Genomic DNA, 22,294 nt, shown 5'->3' with positions numbered 1-22,294 from the left:
GCACACACACACACACACACACACACACACACACACACGCACACTGTACTGTCCCATCCTGGTCACAAAAAGGACATGCCTTTAACAATATTAAGAGGAGTCCAACATTGGCCGTCTCCGTTGCCCTACGCTGTGCTTCCCTCTGTCTCCTCTGTCCTGACTGTGTGTCACAATGATAAAACGGTTTATTTCCACATTATACCGCTGCTTTGGCTGCAGTGGCGTCCACCTTCCTCCCTCTGTCTCTGCTGAAGGGCACAAGAAGTGATGCGTTCATGCGTTTCACTGAGCTGAGGTTAATAGGAGTTCTGAGGGTTTAAAAGTTCTTGGCCTGTTCTGAGATGGAATATAAGAGGGGATGTTATAGAGACCCTGGGTAACATCCCGGACCTTTACAGAACATTCAGATTGTTCTTAATCCTATTTTGGATCGGAAAGTCCTGCAGGTCAAAGTTCTCCATGGAGAGTATTCAATTTAGTTTTTTTTTTTCATAGTTACATTGCAACATTACAAAAGGGACTTCTGAGTTGTAGAGAAAACGTGCCTGAATGCTTCCTATCAGCCACGTGAAAACGTTCCTTTTAGAACATTTAAAGAAGAAAAAAAGCCTCCAAGCTAGAAATCAAGGATGACACCTTGTAACACTGTAATCCCACAGTTCACGACCTGGCGAGAAAGCAGATTTGTGGGATTATGAGATCGGATGAGAATCCATCTCAACAAGCTTCAATTTATGAGCTTGTGTCTTCACCTGAAGTGATTCGTCCAATCAGGAGATAGGGGCACGGCCTCGGTGCGACAGCAGCAACTTTCTGCTCAACTCGACAACGGCAGCTCCTGAGGAAGTCAGCGTAGATGACGGCGTAAACGCTGAATCAGAACTGGAGATTATTTCATCTTTAAAAGAAGCGCAGAGAGCATCACTGGGAAATCTCGATGGTACAGAAGTTTTAGTTCTTCTATTGACGGGCTTCAACCTCGAAGTTAGTCAGCGAAAGACAGTGATAGACAGATTGTTTCCTTCAATCACCTGCCAAGTACATTATGAGAGCGCCGTCCTTTTCCAAATGGTTTCTAAAACGATCTGGTGTGTCTTGTTAGTTATTTAGTGGAATAACGGGGAGCATCGTGTACCTTCTGGGAACGTTTAGGGAATCATTACTGAATGTTCCCTCCAGGTCTTTATACAGTGTTGCCAAAGTCAAGTCAAGTTGTGGAGTTCTATAAAGGTCTAGGAATGATGAGTGAGGTTTCGGAGAACGTTTATAGGACATTTCTTATTGATGCTCTACGTTATAGTCGTTATAGGACGCTTTAGGAGACCAACCATTCATGGTTGTTGTTGTTTTTTTCCTTCCTTCTGGTTGTTGCGTCAGTTTTACAGAGTATTTGCAAAGTTTGTATCACTTTACAGTCGGTCTCCCCTTATGAAGGATTAATGGTTGTAAGTGCTTTATTACTTGCATTGTAACCACTGAACCATTAATTAACAGCTGTAAATGACTTCTAAACGAATTTCCCATCGACCAACGCAGGATGGAGAAACAATTCCCCTGCAATGTTTGCTGAATTATTTCATTCTATTTAACGTACTATACAAATTTCATATACTTTTGGCAACTTTTTCAGGTTTTTAATCCAAAACCTTTAACTTTGAGACAGGACAACTGGATGCTGTCAATGCTGATCTTTTTCCAGGTTAAAAGATTGTTATCTTTGCCCTTAAATTGAATTTAGACTTGTGAATTAAGTTTTACGGCACCACCTCACCTGTAGTAAGTATTTAGGGATTGTGATGTCAAATTGTCAGGCTGTTTAGATTTGCAGTGATGTGTGTGTGTGTGTGTGTGTTTAGATGACTTTTTAAGGTGAAATGATAGAGCAGAATTTGTGAGGAGTGAGTTAACACAACCCAGAGACAGACACCAGTGAAAGTGCAGCGGAAAATATGGTGTTATTTAGTATCATTTTCTCCATCCTATCGGGCCAGTTTTTTTTTTTTTTTTTTTAAATTCAAGGCCGATGGACTATCTGAGATCCCAATATTGTTTTGAGCTTTGTGAAATAAAATGGGCCAAAGCTTCAACCAACTATACAACCGCCATCTTGATATCCAGTTACACCTTCTCCTTATCATTTGCAGAAAGCTTGAGTGACTCACTGTTTTCACGAAGAGCTTCCCCAGCACACGTCACAGCTCTCCTCCCCTCCCCATCACCCTTTCACCCCAGAAGAGGGTTTATATTCCAGTTCAGTGCAATATGCCAGCAGCCCTTAAGCCACACAAATGCTTCTTATTTTCATTGCAGCCTCTCTATGTCTCTTTTATGAGGCTTCTGCCAAAGCAGGACGGCTCTTTGGTTTTAGGAAAGAAAAGGCGCCACAGCTGCCAAAAACGATCGGCGGCTGAGAAACAATGGCACGCCCTGTGTGATTCTCGCTGCTCTTCGAACCTCGTCCTCCTCGCTCTAATCCTCTGTTTCTTTCATTTGTCAGATCATGGTTGCCTCCTCCAATTGCTTGTGTCAGCTCTGGCCCAGGAACACTGAGACGACCTGACCAATATGGTCGAGCCTCTCGCCAAAAGGACAGAGAAGAAAGGAGTACGGAATGAGAGAAATGAGTTAATTGCTGCAAGAATCGAGACAGTTTGGGTAAACTTGTTTGAGAAATGTGCGGGTAACAAGACAGAGGCGAGGGGAAAAGTGTCAGTGTGATCCAGCGGACTGAGATCCCTGGACATGTGCTACTTGTGTGGCAAGACAGTGTCAGCTGAGTGGGTGTGGGTGCGTGTGTTTGTCGCAGTGATGTGGACGCTGGTGGTTATGTAAATGGCAAGCCATGAGTAACTGACCTTGGCACACGTGGAAGGGTTCTACACGTCCAAGATGCAAAGGGAAACAATGAGGTGCATGAACTCACTAAAGCCTATCGACAACTGGAAGCAGGATTTATTTAGATGTCACTTTTTACATCATTTACATTCGTACATTTTATTCAGCAGTAGACCCCGCAGGAGTTATTTTTATAGCGGTTATTTCTATGGATGTAGAATGTCGAGAGCTGTGAAAGTGATTACCGCAGTGGTTTTTTCTTTTTTTCTTTTTTTTGTCTGAATTTCAACCTCTCGGCAGCAGTTTCATTCTAGCAGTGAACTTTTGAAAAAAAAACAACCAAAAAAAAAAAAAACCCAACAAAAAAACCTGAATAAAGCATGAAATTGTGTCATCAAATACCTTCATTGACATCTCAGGGGTTGGGAGCGTAGACGTGTTACCACCCACTTCAGTGAGTTTATTAGAAGAGACGCGTGGGGAGTTCAAGATGAATGGCTCCAACTTTATCTTGGCAAATCAATTCCTAATAAAGCTCAGACAAAAATTAAAATCTGGCCAAGGCGAGCATTAAAATGTAACTTGATGGATGTGTGAGGGTGAAGTGGTTCCAAAAGCCTGCAGGTGATTCTTTTACAGCTGCAAAATGAGATTCATCCTGGGTTTTTTATTAGGGGACGGCTGAGGTACTGGTTTCCGAAGTGCTGCTCACCTGGACGTTCCTGGTTTGGAGGAAAGATTTATAATCTACTGGTTTTAATATTTTGCTGTTCTGGACGTTTAATTCAAGCTACTTATTATTTGTTATAATCGTTGGAGGAAAAAATTGGTTCCAACCAGCTTTTTTGGCTGGTTGTCCCGATGCTTGACTTCTAATGAATCATATAAATAATACATAATGACTTTTGTGGAAAATAAACAATAAATGATTCTGTAGCTCCCAAACAAAGGTTCACTGCAAACACGCTTGACTATCATCATTTTCCGCAAAGTTCAGCCAGTTGTTTGTTTTATTTTCAGATTTAATGTGGAGCTCGGAGGGGGGAATCCAAGGACGCCAGCGTGGGAATGGAACAACCGTTGAGTCTGACCTTCGGTGACTTTGTTACTGACTGACTTTGCGCAAAAAGAAGCTTTTGTCGATATTTTGACAGTTGAGCCTGCTCTGGGTAAAGAATCCATCTCATGTCAGGGTGTGTAATCTCCAGTCCTGCTTCATAATAACCTCTATTCTTTTATTACAGACTCTTCATGCTGTCGTCCTCGTGTCAATGTTGTCTTACAAGTGTATTTCGGAGGGTCGCAGGAGGTCACCTCCCTTACTGCAGGACGCCCTGCTGGTGGCGAGGTTCAGGAGGAGGGCAAACTGGAGATGGCTGCAGTTGTGGAGGAACTGATAGGGCAGGCCAGAGGGAGGCCTGATGGATGGAATCCATTATGGGTTTAGGGCCCCTTCAAGTTCGGGTCAGAGAGGGCCAACCGAGAACCAGACTAGATAAATATGGATGACCTGACAGGCAAGAATGATTGTAACCTCAGTAACCTCCCCCAGACCTCGGACCATTTTATAAACTGAGTGTAGTATAAACCAATTACACTAAACTAAAGAAATGTGCATCTACTTTGTTGCTTGGGCTGCACTTTATGATAATAAGGTCAGTTTGGGGGCATGATGTGTGGCGCTGGAGATGAAGTGGGTGCCAGTGTGGTGGTCTGTGGTCGGGTGCCAGTCAGGCCATCATCAGGAGAAGGCCGTCCCCGTGAGAGAGGATATCACCATAGCCGGTTGGCTGACAGCTTCAGGGCCCTTACTGAAAAATCAATGTCCATTTGTGCGTCCAGCTCACCTGGCTGTCTGCCAGCTCGGCTGAAGTCACCTAATGAAGCCTGATCCCGTTACCTGATTCCTGATTCACTGAGTCAAAGTGACTTTGCAGCTGAAGTCATCCACCCATCAGGGACCCCAGGGGGCGAGATCAAAACCAACCGTGCAGCATGTTGTTGTTGTGGTTGTAGTTTCTGTTGTTTTCTTCTGTGTGGAATATAATCTGGATGTGCAGATCTGCTGGACTCTGCAGCAGCATGTGGTCACAGTGAACGACGTCATCTAACTTAGAAAAATGTTGAATGAAATTGTCACGTACCTCAGTGGTCACAAGCAGGCAGAATCATGTCTCAAACTTTCTTGGAGTGAAACAATAAAAAAACAGAGTCATTCCGACTGTTGTTTCCTGTGAATTTTGATGCTCTGATTATTAAAAAGTTCCAACACTTTGTCCACACAAGAAACATTTAGATTATTTCCATTCAATTTCTGGTGTTCAATTTAACTTCGGTCCACTGGTGATGTCAGCACAATTGACTGAGTGAGTTCAGGTGTGAACTCATTCATCAGATTGACACGCTTCCTCTCCGAGCCCCCCCCCCGTGTGTGAGTGTGTGTGTGTGTGTGTGTGTGTGGGTTGAGTTCTGGTATGTAATTCCAAGAGCACTGGAAGAAGTGGAAAGAAGGCCAACTGAGTAGGAGCTACGTGTGCAGTAACACATTGTCCAACATGTGCATGCCAACACACAGGATGTTCCCAACACTGACTGACAGACTATGAGAACTTTGAATGTTTTTGTCACAGTTTTGTCTTTTATGTGTTCGGGCGTTCATTCCCAGCATGTTTTCAGTGGCGTCCATCTGTTAGCAGGATCACGCAAAAACTATGAGGTTAAACCTGACCAAACTTGATGGAGGGGTGCAGCACAAACCGAGGAGTCACCCAATTTTGGGGCAGACTTAATTAACAGAGCAAAAACCATTTTTTTGTTCACACCGGGGTTTGGTTGAGTGCTTCTTTATACCGAGTGAACATGGTGCTGTCTTCTTCAAGCCTCTTAGCATTTGGGGAATGCCGTCTCCTGCTTCCTTGATACGTTTCAGTTAGAGACAACCCATGTTTATGTGTGCTGCATTTTTGTGAACGTGATCCATGTTTGCAAACTCTCAAGCACTGGTACTGTAGTCCTTCCAGCTCTGTGCTCACTCACACGAGTGCCTATTTTTGCATTTTGCAGTATGCAGTCATTTTTACTTCATCAAAAATTTCCACTTTAATTTGATGTAACAATTGTAATTTCAGGTCCAGCGAATGTAACAAAACAAGCATCTCATGACATTTCATCTAAAAAGCTATGGCTGCCCTTCACTTTAATGACGTGTTTATAGCTGTAAGTTTGGTCTTTTGTCTTTTCTCCACGAACAGAAATTGTACCAGTTTTAAACTGGGAACTCAACCAATTTTGTTTTATGCCACTATTTGACAATATGAAATTGTCTCAAAACAAATGTCCTCGTTCAAATTTGACTGTCGTAGTCTGTGATTATGGACCATTATATTTCATGCGAGTGTTCCTCCAAGTCAAAAACAATCCATATTTTTCTCTTTCACTCTAAAATGAGTTGCATGCGCTCGGTCAGTGAGACCTAAGGCCGTAAATAGCTCTATTCCAGAACTGAGCTTGATGAGAAGAGCTGGATAAATGACTGCGTTGAGACGGTTCCGTGTGAACTTGAGAAACAAGAGTGGCAAGACAGAGGTGATGCGAGCGGCTCGATCCAGCCGCTCCTGCGACTTGTGTGGCAAGACAGTGTCAGCTGGGTGGGTGTGAGTGCGTGTGTTTGTCGCAGTGATTTGGATGCTGGTGGTTATGTAAATGGAAAGCCATGAGTAATTGGTGTTGGCACATGTGGAAGGATTCTACACGTCCAAGATGGAAGGGGAAACAATTGAGGCAAGAGCTGTTCCCTCACACATGAATTCACTAAAGCCTGGTAATGACGATTGGAAGTAGGATTTATTTAGATGTCACTTTTTTTTATAACATAGTTTGAATTCGGGACTATTATTAAATCTGTGGGCTTACGCTGAAAGCTGTGAAAGCAATTACCACTGCGGTTTTCATCTGCATTTCAACCCCTCGGCAGTAGTTTTATTCACTGTTTGACTTTGATAGAAAATATTAGAGAAAAGCACGAAATTGTGTCATCAAATACCTACGTTCACATCTCAGAGGCTGGGAGCGAAGACATGTTACCACCCATCTCAGTGACTTTATTAGAAGAGACGCGTGGGGAGTACAAGATGAATGGCTTTAACTTTATCTTGGCAAATCAGTTTCTAATAAAGCTAAAAAAAAGAAAGAAAATGAAACGAAATCTGGCCGGCGCGAGTACTAAAACGTAACTTGATGGATGTGTGAGGGTGAAGAAGTTCCAAGAGCCTGCAGGTGATTCTTCTACAGCTGTGAAATGAGATTCATCCTGGAGTTCTAACAAACCATACAGTAATAATATTAACATGAAGGCCGTATTATTAAGAACCATCTTTAATGGTTACATGGGGGGGTCACGATGCAGCAGTCACGACAGGAGGGTTAACCGTCACGACTCACTCTACGTTCTTTTATCCATTTTATCTCACCCGTTGATGTGAATGCTCGTAAATGTTGGACTCCTGTACATCCGAGGTCATTTGTCTGGTGTGATCCGTGTCTTCTTAATGCAGCTTTACGCTCCGTCACCCACAAACACCGTTTTCTTACTTGAGCTAAAAAAAAACCAAACAACTTATGTTGCTTCAGGTTTGGTGTTCATTCACAGTAGCACTGAACCGGGAAAAAAGACATAGATTACACTGGACAGTAACACTTGAGACTTCTACAAGATGAGATCTGTAAAATTATATTTTGGACAGTTTTACTTTTTAAGCCATCACTCGTCATTAGCTTCAAGCTAAATATACGTAGCTGGCTCTTTCAGCATACTGGAGTCATTAAAAAAAAGTGATGCAACTGGGAGAAAAACAAAACAACCAAAAACGCCCTTGTGAGCTCCAGACACCTATTTGTGGAAAGCAAGGAACACTTTTTGGGTGAAGTATTGCTTTAATGTTGATGAGGGAGAATGAGACATGACACTCTCGCAATTACAGAGTTGTTTCAGCACTGGAAAACTGAGGCAACCCCTCTTTCTAATAGCATACCATTAATGAGTCATACCAAGATGGATTGCTAAAACCAAAATGCAGCCTGCGTCCCGGACTATATACTGTACACTGGAGTGAGGCTGTGGTCATCTTTTCAAGCCTTGTGGATAAACCGCCATAATATCACAGCTGAGGCTGAGGCTTTTCTTCCAGTCACGCCACTCAGTTTACCATTAGATGGATAGAAGGACTGCTATTGTGTATTGTGATTCATTTTTAGCCCATGCAAGGACTGTGGTCTAATTGTGTCCGGGAAACCTTTCTTGTGTGTAAACGCTCGGCCACTCTGACTGATCATTATGTTAAATGTCAGCTGGCTTTAAAGTTGTGGCCGAGGCAGCTGAGCAGCAAAGCCACCCTTCTTGTGTGGATTAATGCTCTCTGAAGTTTCATCTGTCCACGGATGAGGGGCCGGCAGCAGCAGCAGGCTGTAATCCTTCGGGCCACAACAGCAGTGCCTGATCCAAGGTGGAATGAAACGTCCAACTGTAAAACCCCAATCAGAATGAAAATCCCAGTAACTCTAGTGGACTGGGGCAGCAAGCTGATCCGGTGGCTGGTGATTACTAGAGTACATGAAGCAGATATACAATCCCTCTCTCTCTGTCCGGCTCTGCTCTTCCCTCCAGCCTTGGAGTAGAAAAGCGGGGTTTTGATGATGAGGTGTTTGGAAGAGCATTCCTGGTGTACCTTCTCTAAAGTGTGAGTCATGTTGGTCAGGGGGGAAAGGAGGGAGGAGGAGGAGGGAGGTCAGTGAGGGTGAGGAGGAGAGAATGATGAGGAGGAACTTGCTGGAGGAAGGGAAATTGAGAGTGCTCTGCCTTTAAAGCGGACGATGCTCTCAAAGCATTCATTATCACAATGACGTAGTCTGTCTGTACACCTTGTCTGTCCCCGGTCTGACCCTGAAATCACTGTGTCTTCTCACTGAAGGGGAGACAGAGGAGGAGCAGCCTGTACAGTAACGATCCTCCAACATACATGCAACATTCCTGATATTGGGAATGCCCCCTCCGGCGCTGCCATCTCCCACGACAAACATCCCTGTGGCTGGAGCTCCGACTCTCTGCTCCGCTGGTGGAGCCTCACGGAGGAGGCAGTGTGTAATGCAATTTGGTTGATTAAAAGAAAACATTAAAGCACTACCTTATTGAATTTGACAGCACGTACGGATCCGGATCTCACCGGCCACTCTGTTTTATTGGCCGGGATAAAGGGAATCACGTCATTCCCCATCACCCCCCTACCTCCGCGCCACCCTCCCCGCCCTCGAGCCCCGCCTTCCTTCATCCCTTCTAGCCCCAGACAAACCTTGGCAGTAGGACGTCCTGGCAGGACAGAGATTTGTTTAGGACACCCCCCCCCCCCCCCATTTCTGACTCGCCGCCCTTTCTTGTCACGCTTCTCTAACCTTGGCCACCACAAAAAAAAGAGAGAGTGACAGAGAGGAAGAGAAATGAGGAGAAACTCAGCATAACGGAAGACATTTTGATGCCAGTAAACTGACTGATAGGAGGTTAATCTCATGAGCTGATGGGTTAGCGACAGTTACCGCGTCACTCGCTGTTCAAGATGACTCATCCCTTGTTCCTGAGAGATTCTAGGTCTCCTAGTCTGTAATTTAGAGTCAGACATGCCTTTTTTTGGGGGGTGTGTGTGGAGGGGTGAATATCAAACACCTGCCAGTCTCCTCAGTGGAGGCCAAGTACACTCTTAGCTGACCATATCCAGTCCATTTATTAGAGTTATGGTGATGGGGCTGGGCCGCCCGGTCGTGTGTGGGAGCAACAAAACAACTCCTGAACAGAACTCCTGTATTTAGATGACATCATCTGTGGGCGCTTCAATTACGCTGCGAGAAATAAATAAAAGGGGTGACGTAATGCATCGGCTGCGTGCGGAGCCACTGAATTTAGACTTTTAATCAATATTGGCCTTAGGGGCATTGTTGACTCTGAAGACTTTATTACATCATGGAAAGAACAAAAAAACTTTTTGTCCACAGAAAGAATGACAGCAGACTTAGTTTGCTGAATTTGGGATTGATGTTCACTTTCACTCAAGGTGATCAATACTTTATTGAATAAAAGCATCATCGTGTTTCAAACTAAGTGCTTGTCAGATCTTTGAACAGCGTCTGTAAACAATGTTTTCAGTAAGAGAAATATTCCTTTGAAATTCAGTCATTCGATTATAGTTTGTCCCTGTAACAGCGTGACTTGACATTTTGGGGGCCAGTCAAGACTTTGATTGACGACCAGGATAACAGAATGAGATGACAGTCAGGATTCTGATTGACTGTCATGATGACGGACTGAGGTGACTGTTGGGATTCCGACTGAGCTATGGTGACAGAACGAGATGACAGTCGGGATTATAAATGACACAATAGCAGAATGAGATGACAGCATTTTGATTGACTGTCCCAGTGTCAGAGCGAGATGGGTGTCAGGATTATGAATGACTGTCAAAATGACAGAACAAGATGACAGTTGGGATTCTGACCAATCTGAGATCAAAGCCAGAGAATAAAGTCAAACCCCTGAGATCAGACCAAGAACTCTTAGACCAAAATCACAGATCAGGGAGAGATTTTGTGAAATCACAAAACCCATGACCCGGCCTTCAAGCAATGGATGCTATACACCAGGCCTTCGATCTTGTCTGTCCCTGCAGGTAGAGAAGGGGCAGGTCGCCTCTTTATTACCAGAGAGAAGTCAGTGATATATATGGTACTACATAAACCATGGCCTCACCCCTCAAACGATGGATGCTGCACTGGTGTATTTAAAATAGTTTATACAACAATAAATTTAAAAGCCTCGGCAGTAAGTGCGAAACACTTTCTTTTTGTAACAGAAGATTTGACAGCTGCTCCTGAGCAAACCCACATGTTCTGTATTGTCAGGGGGAAGGAGAGGAAACAGTATCAATTAGCAGAGGAGAAAAGCGTTATCAAAACAAAATTCCCTTATAATTATTACTCCGTTTGACAGATTTATGGACAACACGGGTGTCTTTTAGGTTAAATAAACAACTGCACAAGCATTATTTGAATTCCTCCATGTCACTTTTCCAATCTAATTTCCCCTGCATCATTGCAAGGTGGAGCATGAGGTGGGTGAATATTGGAAACATGAGTACAAAGTAGATGAGAGTTTCGGAAAATGGGGGGAAGATGTGGTGTTGGCGGGCGGTGGAGGAAAGCAAATTTGAAGGTTAGAATGATGCGAATGCACTGTCTTGCGTCGGTGTGCCACGCCATTGGGAAACTTGAGATGTGAACAGATACGATTGGATGCTAGTTTCCCGCAAAGAGCCCCCTTCACTACAGAGCATCCAGGGAGGGGGGTTAATAGGGTGGAGATGTTATTGCATTAAGACATCAGATCCAGGGCACCGTCATCTGTGTATCAGTTGCATAATACGTTCAGTGCCACGGAAGAAAGGTACAGTAGCAAAACAAAATGACGATAAAGAGGAGGAAAAGGTTGGAACGGTTTACCAAGAAGTGAAGCTGAAGGAGAAAGTGGAAGATCTTTGGAGGTAAAAGGGTGCTTGATAAGCTCACATCAACACAGACGGCTGGTGCTCTGAGGAGGCACGGGCCCAGATGAATTATTCAGTTTCTGGCTGCTTGATCTCCTTGGGGACACTCGCCCTCCTCGAGCTATAGAGCACCACTTGACGGTAAATGCGCACTGGGACAAACAAGAGGTCCTTAAAAAAGACCTGCGCACTTAACTTACACTACAGTACATCCCCCTCACTTAGCCCTCGACCTGACCTCAGCCAAGATCAATACACAGCTGGAGCCAGATGTTGCACAATACCACACTGGGGAAGGAAGGTTTCTAAGAGGAAACCTCCAGAGGAAGTTGTGTGCTTGCATTTATAAATGTACTCCTGGGCGAGCCAATGGATTGCAGGGGAGTAAATACATTGACGTGAGAGGGTAGCGTGGCTCGAATGAAACGTTCACAGCATTATTTCAAACCATTGCGCATTTTTAGAGAACCACAGTGATTTACAGAGCTCAGCGATGTAATCCAGGGATTTCACACAGCCTATTCTCCAAGCATTAGACTCTCAATGCTGACAGGGCAATAAGTGTTACGCTTTGGGTTCAGACAGCAGGCTGCATTGGGAGGTCTAATGCTGCCATCTTCTGGTTATCTGCACCAAGTAACTGGAACAAAGGTGACAACGCCACCACTGAATGAGGATTCTAGACGCCATGTATAAAAATCTAGAGGAGAAAGCAGAACAAAAGAAAAACACATTAATGGTTGACATCTTCATCTCGTTTTAGCCCAATAATTGGACTCCTACAGCTTCGATGTCACTGTATTCTCTCTCTGAAACTATAGCAGCTGAGGTCAAAAAGAAGAAGATCACATAAAACTCTCATTCTAACACATCTGTCAAGGCTTAGTATTCGTCTTATAGATATTCTTGTTCTTCTCTATTCAAGCTTGTTTATGTATTTCTTTCCTCATGGAAATGAATTTCCTCATGACTTTGGTGGATGTAATCTCGGTCTGTACTATTGGCACAAGTGTGTTTTTGCTGTTTTGTTTTTTTTAAATTTGATTGTCTGTGTTTACCTGAATTAATACAACATAGCTTAAACTTTTCTGTTATTTTGGATTCAGAAACATACACAGTTTTCTGACCAGGCCTAATGATTTCTACCTCATCCTTAAAACCTCAAAAGCCCCATCATTCAATTCAGTCAATGAAAAAAACATTAGCTGATGACTAGAGGAGTGATGGGCTATACTGAGGCAATCAAAGCAGGTCTGGGGATTTTCCAGTAAACTAACGATAACAAAAACCTCAATCTTTTTAAGACTTTTTCACAGTGAACGTTAAACACAACCCTAGTTCTGTCAATGCTCTCATGTTAGCATTTATTGCAGCTAAGCTAACTAGCAGTCAGCTGTCTGGTGGAGTTCTGGAGCTCTGCAACACATGTAGAGAGCAGGGAAAGGGATTTATTTGCTTCTTTGTTACTTAATATGACGAACAAAAAAAAATCTATTTCCCATAAAAGTTGCTGTGTTCCTTTGAATAAATATTTGAATCTTGTTTAACGACTGTGCTTTTCTTTTTATTTTAAGCAATATTTTGCAAGTATTTCCCAGCAAAATAACAGCTTCCAAATCATTTTGATGGTACACTGACTTGTAATAGGGAGGATGGCGGCTCCTTCATTCCCACAAGTCTCCTAAGCCTGTTTTTGCACTATGTAAAGTTGGGTAGAATCACCCACCAGAAATGGCGCACATCCATGAGCGGCCCAAACCAGGATCTTTCCCAAAACCACCAAGTGTTTTGTGCCTAATCAGACCTTAACAATGGTGTCGACATCATTATTTTCAACGGTTTTGGAAGGTGCTGTTGTTCCCCAATCTGAATATGCACACGTACGCCATGCTCGTACGTACGTCTGAGTTTAATCGAGCAATAACGTCAGCTATGGGTAAAATTTGACGAGGCAGCATGGTGACAGATGTCACAACAGTAAATCAAGAAAAACTGACCTCATCTGGAAAAAGTTCCTTTAATCATGTCTGTTCTGTAGGAAAAATATTGTTACTTATTTAGAACATAACAATAATAACAGTAATAACTGTTGGAAGCTGTTTCATAAAATCAAACTAAATGTTCAGGCCCATATAAATTTACTTAAGAGCTATGCAGGTAAAATATTTGTCTTTTGAATTTGTAATTGCATTTTCTTTTTTTCGAACATCATATAAAGAAAGAACATATAGAGGGAAAAATACAAATGGGAAAGATCAATAAAATAAATTCCTAAATAAACAAAAACACAAACAAGCCAACACAAATACATGTATAAAAAATACAAAATATTTTCATCATCTAGAATTAGGAGTTTCTTTTGCGTCATATGAAGATTTGCGTTTTTACTGTCATATATTGGCCTGAAAAAGTTCATCTAATGTTGTTGTTGTTGTTGTGTGTGTGTGTGTGTGTGTGTGTGTGTGTGTGTGTGTGGGTTGGGTGGTTGTGTAGTTGCACTTTCACCCTTTCAGTATCCTCCCTGTTCCCACTCTCTCCAGCCAGTATCATCTCTCAACAGCCAGATGCTTGCTGACAGCTTGCGCACAACACTGGAGGCAAATGAAATGTATCACAGACAATCAGCTCTGGAGCGCCCGCCTTGGGCCTCGGCCGCAGACCCAACATCAGTGCTGACTCCAGAGCTGATCCTCTATCTGCTGCCCAGCTCCTTGTCTAAACACAACTGATTGTCTAGAGCTGATTTCTGCTCCTCAACTCGAAGGCTTAAGTGTGCTGGAACTGCTGCAAACCGCAACGATACACATGTTAACACACGCAGATTGGATTTTGATTGCATTAGACCCCTAAACTGAATAAAAGAAGTGGATGTTGTTTCCTGTAAATGAGAGTGAAGCCAACAGATTAGCTGAACGCAAGTTAGCATCGTTGACCAGCCGATTCCCTCTTCCCAAAGTCAGTAGGTGTTTTGACGGGGCTTAAATTTAAATGTTTGAAATAAGTTCTGTAGTTAAAACTGCTTATTACTATGTCAGTACATACAACATGTGACTTTTGCAGCTTCTTAAAAACAACGCTTGCTGACAAGTAGTTAACAAGACTGCAGAAGTTGTAGAAGTAGAAGTAGGAAGCTGGTTGTCGTACATCTGCAGTGAAGTTCACTCTTTTCCCAAATCTAGCTTTGTTCTTCTAATGATTGCATTCATAAAAGCCATAAAACTGGTGTTTATTAATGAATATTATCTTGCTGACCAAAACACCCCCCCCCCCCCAAAAAAAAAGAGGCTCGGTGACACAGATGTTTGTGTGGGCTTTGTTTCCCCATTTTTATGTATCTGTGAAATGAAGCTTTTTTGCAGATGATTGTGTTGACATTAGCCAGCAACACAAAATGTGCATAAAGTCCTCACATGTCAGTCACACAGACTTCTGCTAGCTGAAGAGGCTGGTTAGCGCTTTGTTAATAAATGTGGATAAACACTTTCATCATGTTCAGATTTCCCAATGTTCCCAGACCAAATGGATTAAAAAGTGAAACGTCATTTTGTGTGGGTTGTGTGATGCTGAGAAACATTTAGTCACCATTTTACATCGAAAACATTGCAATTTTACTGAGCCACCGCAAAGCTATCTCGGTTAGCCCCCTGCTAATTTGATTAGGAATAAATAATTTTATCGTGTTGCTCCTTTGACTTTGCAAGTGGACCACATGGATGGTCTGAGTTGTAAGTTTCATGTCTTCTTCAATACAAGAGGTTATTTGATTCATATTGTCACATTGAAAGTAGAACAGATGATGAAGCAGGGTGTGGTGTGGTTATTTGAGTGCATTTATCTACTTCTTTTCTTCAGGCCTCACTCACCCATTCCCACACTGACACCATGCAGGTTGCCACTTACTCATCAGGAGCTGCTCTGGGACACTTTGACACACTGTCCAAGGTGAAGTGGGAACAGAGGGCCAAAACTGAGGCTTCAAAACAGGAATCCATAAACTGATGTGTTAGTGGTTGCATCCACGTCTGTTATACAGCTGATGCCTGGACTACATGAAACCATTGCTTAGTTTCTTTTTTTCATCTGAGCAGAGGCTGGATAAATGGAAAAGCACTCTGATCAAAGCATAAACCAAATTATGATGGCGGTGGCATTTGTCACTGTCTGTGGCATTCATGATTTTGCAAAGGTCAGCAACAGCTCGGCCATTGTGGCTAATTTGAGCTTTGAAGGTCAGTTTTTTTGTTAGCTTTTTTTTCTGACTGTATTCTGTGTAGCTCTAACAATGGCGATGTCAGTCTTTCAGTCCTCGGCTGGATGGATGGATGGATTCGGTTAGGAACCCGAGTATTGGTCCTGGTGACTGTTCTGTATCATCGTTTAGTTGATGATTCAGAAATTCGACTGCAAAATCCATCCATCCATCCATCCATTTTCTACATCTTATTTTATCAAGGGTTGCGGGGGGGCTGGAGCCTATCCCAGCAGACTTCAGGTGAGAGGCGGGGTTCACCCTGGACAGGTCACCAGTCCATCACAGGGCCAACATAGAGACAGACAACCATTCACACTCACAGTCACACCTACAGTCAATTTAGAGTATCAATCAGCCTCGTCCTCTCTTGATGTCTTTGGACTGTGGGAAGAAGCTGGAGTACCAGAGAGAACCCACGCAGGAACAGGGAGAACATCAGAATCAGAATCAGAATCAGAATCAGCTTTATGGGCCAAGTTTATAGGACAAATACAGAATTTGACTCCGGTATATTAAGTTCTCTTGAAAACAAAGTTATGTAGAGGTTTATACAGAGTAAAGATCATAGAATAAGAAGATAAAATAAAAATAAAGATGTCATACAAGCCAACCTATGTATAACATATAAATAGTAAGTAAGTTTGTATATGAGTGAATAGTGCAAATCCAACCGTGTCCAAGCGAGGTGGTGCAAATGTGCATAGAGGTGTTCTTCGTGCAGAGGTTCTTCTGACACTGTGACTGTTAAGAGTTCATCAGAGCGACAGCTTGGGGAAGGAAACTGGCCCTGTGTCAGCTGGTTTTGGTGAACAGTGCTCTGTAACGCCTGCCAGAGGTGAGGAGCTTGAACCGTCTATGTCCAGAAAGTGAGGGGTCTGCGGAGATGTTGGCTGCCCGTTTCCTGACCCTGGACTTTAAGTCCTGGATGGAGGGGAGGTTAGCACCGATGATCCTCTCTGCAGATCTGATTGTCCTTTGCAGTCTGGACCTGTCCTTTTTAGTGGCTGATCCAAACCAGACAGTGATGGAGGTGCAGAGGAAAGACGGGATAATGGCAGTGTAGCAGATGGTCAGCAGCTCCTGTAGTAGGTTGTACTTCCTGAGTTGTCGTAGGAAGTACAACCTCTGCTGGGCCTTCTTCCAGACAGTGTCAATGTGGGAAGTCCATTTCAGGTCCCGAGAGAGAGTGCATCCAAGAAACCTGAAGGTATCCACAGTTGACACCATGTTGTTGAGGATGGTGAGAGGGGAGAGTGTCAGGGGGCTTCTCCTAAAGTCCACTGTCATCTTCACAGTTTTGAGCGGACTAAGCTCCAGGCGGTTCTGACTACACCAGTGGACCAGCTGTTCCACCTTCCGTTTGTAAGCAGACTCGTCACCGTCCCAGATCAGACCAATCACAGCGGTGTCATGCACAAACTTCAAGAGTTTCACACAAGGGTCCCCTGATGTGCAGTCATTTGTGTAGAGGGAGAAGAGCCGTGGGGAGAGTACACACCCCTGGGGGGCGCCAGTGCAATGCACCATGCAAACTCCACACAGAAAGATCCACTGCACCACTGTGCCGCCCTACTGCAAATAATAAAAATTTACAGTTCATATTTTAAGATGTGGATGTCCCAAGATGACTTATTATGATGGCCCAAGGCCCACCACAAGAGCACTGACATTTGTATTAGTGTTTCCTGCTTTTCATACCAGTTTGCCTGGTCCTGCCACCTCATCACTGCAGATTTCTCTCTGACTCTGCAGTTAAATATTCAAACATCTACTGGATGGATTGGTGCAGACATTCAGTTTTCTGAGGCAACATGTGCAATTTAATTCTATGATCCCTTTCCACCCCCCCAGCACCCCAAGTATGGGTTTATTTTGTTTTTTGAGCTCCCTGATTGTTTTCGCAGAACTGAGCGATCATCCACTGTCCTCGCTTACCCTTTAACTTGTCATGTAGCGCCATCATCAGATCAAATTTTGATCTAGCATCAGGAAAAATTAGCGTACAAAGCGTACAACATCCTCATGTTCACACTGTCCCCGGAGGCATATCAGCACGGGCTCACATAGCTGCTAGCTTCACTCTAGACACTTACTGTTCTTTACTTGCTGTCTGTCTTTGGCTGAGTTCTACTGAATCAGTGAGGCAAATGAAAGAATAAAGCATCTACACATACTCATATGTACACATAATGTACTTGTGTAAAGTATGGACATACCAGGTTGCTTAATATGCAAGAATGTTATTGAGATGTTGCAGGAGGAGATAAACACTCTGTTTTCTTGGCTCACTGATCACTCACTGATGGCCACACTTATTTACAGCAAGAAACTAGCAAGCAGTCATTATTTACTGTAATTAGAGGTAAATGCATCGGCATAATGGGGGGAAACAAGCATACAAGAGAGGCCATGCATGACTAATAACTGCATTAGCAATTTGATACAAATTAAATCAATGGAGCCCTGAAAGACTGTGATTTACAGGACAGGAGGCTCAATGGGGAGGTGATCAAGAGGTGAAGTGAGCTGGTGATTTGTTTGTGCAATATGTCTGCATTAGCCGTCTCCCCTAAGCCGAGGAGACATTCAGCTCATTGAAAATATGATGGTAATGATATTGTTCAAGCAGCCACTGTGTAACCGCATCACTGGCGAGGCCGGGGCCTCTGCCTCAACACACAGTCCATTAAAAGCGCGGCTGATCAGAGAGGCTGAGAGATGTAACCTGTATTGCCTCCCGGCAGCGGTTGAGTGGTTTCACTGGAAGATTGCTCCAACCGATCACCTCATTTCCTTTCTCATCCAGCATAGCAGCCAAAACGCCGATAGTTTATCCGTTTGAGAAAGTGATGTGAAGGTGCCAAGTACAACACAGGAAACAGCTTCGCAGACGTTGTAGGGTCTGGTTATGACAGGCCCGTGTGCCGGCTGCACGATGAGGCAGCTAAGAGACAGCGGTGAGGTCGACCAGCGCGACAAAGGACTGTTTCGGAGTCAGCCATGCAGAACGAGGCTGACCAGAAACGTAAATTGATTTGCCACAGAGCTGGAGTTCTGATTACTTTTTGTAAAAATGGAAGTTTGTTTAATCTTTCTATACAGAGCAGGAAACTGGTGAACAGATGAGGATTTCAAAATAATATGACAAAAGAGAATGGAAAGAACTGATGAGGAGGGGGCATCTAATAATACACTGAATGAACTGAACACACAGGCAGCAAAAACCTTTTATTCATGAGCTTTGATGTGTAAAAATAAAACGCTGGCCAAAAAAACCTAGAAGAGGCTGAACAAGGATGTTCTTGCAGGATAAATGTAAAACAGTCTGGCTAAGTGCATCCCAGGCAATGAGATTTGTAGACTACATTTACAATACAATGAGCTTTCCCAAGATCCAATATGCACATTGACTAAAAATATCCTGAGTAAGGCTGTGGAGGGAGCAACCAAGAGTGAAGTCATATCCCCCAGGACTTTGGCTTTAGTCTTGACTTCTAAAGCAATCAGTTGAAGTGGAAACTTTTTGGCCTCACTGTTCACTGATAGATGGACTCAGAACTCCCTGCAGATCGAATATGCATGACAAAAGCAAGGTAGTTCTCGCTACATTAGCTAAAAGGCTAAAGCTGTGTTTACACTGACCATAACTCAGCAAAAACCTCATAAAACATTATGCAAAAGCAATTTTTATAGCATACTTAAATGGTTCATTGTTTACTGGCTGGCAGTCTTCATCATCCTGTTGATGTTGCATTTCTTGGTGCTTCATAGCCACTTGTAGATCATAGCGGTGCTGCTAGTCACGAGAATGAAACGCCAGGGTAGCGCTAACGGCTAATGACTCCCTGACAAATGAATTTTCCTCAAACTTAAGATGAATATCCCTTTGACAACATAATGTGTTTGTATAATGCAAAAGAAAACAATCTAAATTAGAAAACCTTCGCAGTTTAAACTGGCATCTCCAATGTGATGAAAATAAATAAAATGATTTGCATGGATGATAGATTGCACCAACAACTGGAGCCACCTGAGTTATTGAAATCGAAAAAGGTTTCGCACAAATGCGTCTATCTAAACTATTGGTCCATTTTTCAGTGTTGTCATAGCAACTCCACTCCTGAGCATTGCGGGAGGTCAGATACTCCACATGGTACCATTAATATGCTACATTAACTCGACATGTTGCGTTTTTTTTTTTTGCGGTGAGAATTATCTCTGGGCTGCAAGCTCAGTGATAGGACAGGAAGGCCCTGCACACAACCAAGGTCTGTTACATTCCCAGGGCATCTTCAGTATTACGGTAATATGGGAATTTGCTACAGATTTCTTCCTTCTTTCTTTCTATCTTCATCGTTGTTGGATGAACTTTATTCATGAATCATGCATTTTTTTTCTGTTTAGTCATTTCAGCACGTCAGAACCCAATTTCAAGTCATCTGCAATGATATTTTGACAAGACAGATGAAAATGAAAGAGTTATATAAGTTATATAAGTACAGATAACCGCGCATTGAGGACGTCTGTCATTGAATTAAACACATCTGTAACGTGAGACCACTTAAACATGAATGGAGGAAGAGTATTCATCGCAGGAACGGCGCAGGAACATCAGAACGTCGTCTCTTACAAGAAAGTCTGGAGTTGAATACGATCGCGGCTTTGACCTGGAAGGCTCGGGTTTCTGACCCACGATGATATACTGGAAATGTTTTTGTGCTATATTTAATAGGTTTAAGTGTTTTGTTTGGACGTAGCTATTTCTTGCCAGTTGCATTTTAATCAAATTAGTTTTGTTTTGTTTGATTAGTGTCTTATGTGTTTCTTCTCCTCTGCGATCGTTCAGTAAGCAGCAGAATCCAAGTGCAAGGTTTTTTTTGTGTCTTTTGTTTCTTCAGTGACTTGTAAAACAATTTTTGACTGTGAAATATGCTATAAATTCCATAATAATAATCTCAGTCACGATCATTTCTTCACAGTAGAATAACATGCCTTTACATTAATAGTTTGGTGGTAAAATATGATTAAAAAAATTGAAAATTACCTGAATATTATGCCACTATGCATTATTTTTAAAACAGCCCAGGGTTCGTGTTTGCTACAACGAATCTTTTACCTGCAACATTCTGGCAATATTTTAGGGACATTTTATGAATCATAAATTCTACTGTTGATCTGATTACCATGACAACGCCCTCAAAAGTCTGTTGCAGTTTTAGGTTTTGTCAGAGTATAAATGTAATCTTGCTGGAATATTATTTCAAACATCCTAAAAATGCTCATTTGAAATAATATTCAAAATTAATGTGACAATATGAATTAAATATTCAATATAAACATGTTTTCCCCCAAAGCATAATTATAACTTATAGGAAAAAAAATCTTTTGTTGGGGGAAAGTTCCAGCTACTGGGGTGTTAAACCAGCTGGTTAGCTTAGCTTCTGGCTAAACTGCTGGCTGTAGCATCCTGATGTGTAAATCAGCGTATGAGTGGTATAGATTATCCGATCAGATTTTAGGCCAAAATTATACATTACAATTTTAAGCCTATTTTCCAAAATGTCCAACCATTCCTTTAATTCCCACTTATCTCTGTGTGAGGTGTTTTTATTTCCAGGGTCTTTCTCTGTTTTTGTTGCGGTAGAAAATCCTGTTTGGATCATAAATGTATCACAGAAACCAGCTGACGTTCGAGGGGGTCAGCAGCTCTTCAATGTGGCACGCAACCCCTGCAAATTCCTAAATATACACACATAAGCCTAAAAAGATACAGGAGTGTTGTTACACCTTTGGGAAATTAGCTGATGGCAGCCGCTCAGCCGAGCCTGGGCCTTACCTGAAGGGATCGACTTACAGAGGGGCCAAGCAAATACCAATAAGGGTGATTTAGCCATACACTGCTCAAAGATAAAGAGCTTGTGCATGAAACCACTGGAAACACACTTGAGCTTGCTGTGTAAAATACTGTCGCTTCAAGCAAATCCCTCATTAAATCCCCTGAACACGTTTAGATGGCTGTATGAGGGGAAGCTTGGTGCTGGCTCTGAGGCACTGTGCCAACCACAGGGGGAGGAAAGACTGACAAGAGGGAGGGGGATAAAGGAGAGGAGAGGAAGGTGAGAAAGGGAGGAATGGCATGTAGTTTATAGTGCAGATGAGTGTGTGCACTATTAGTGCCCCACCCCCGGCTTTTATGCTCCTCTGTGTTACGCGAGTGACATTCTCAAAGATGATGGCGCCACGGAATGTCTCTCTCTGACACTGGAGGGGGTGGGGGGTGGGGGGGTCCAGGGTGGAGATGGGATATCAGATCTGGTGTCAATGGATGTTATTCACAGAGCGGCTGACTTCATTCACTGGTCAGATATCGGTATAGTGCCGATCCACGAACTGTTCTATTCCATAGCTGAGTCTTGACCATGAAACAGCCACTACATAACCCGCGAGACGTCACCGATCCGCACAGTTACAGCACAGTAACTTACATTCAGTACATTTAAATATAATGCTTTGTGTTTATTGTTTTCTTTTTTAATAAGAAGCACTGTTTGTTTACAACAGTGTCATAATAAAACCATAAACATGTCAAAAACAACAAAACTAATGATCCTATTGCTGAAAACAG

At 42.9% G+C, this 22,294-nt stretch overlaps 1 long non-coding RNA gene across 1 annotated transcript; it reads left to right on the top strand.

Moving 5' to 3' along the window:
* Positions 1–224: 224 nt before the first annotated feature.
* Positions 225–4,488, top strand: LOC147253687 (uncharacterized). Its single transcript, XR_015118422.1, has 3 exons — positions 225–940; positions 3,856–4,004; positions 4,080–4,488. It is a non-coding gene; the product is annotated as an uncharacterized LOC147253687 (long non-coding RNA).
* Positions 4,489–22,294: the final 17,806 nt, after the last annotated feature.

The sequence above is a fragment of the Aulostomus chinensis genome, chromosome 11 (assembly GCF_037954235.1).
Source record: "Aulostomus chinensis isolate RoL2024-O1b breed Wild chromosome 11, RoL_Achi_v1.0, whole genome shotgun sequence".
NCBI lineage: Eukaryota > Metazoa > Chordata > Actinopteri > Syngnathiformes > Aulostomidae > Aulostomus > Aulostomus chinensis.
Note: the sequence above shows the minus strand (reverse complement) of the source record. Positions and strands in the feature narration are given on the sequence as shown.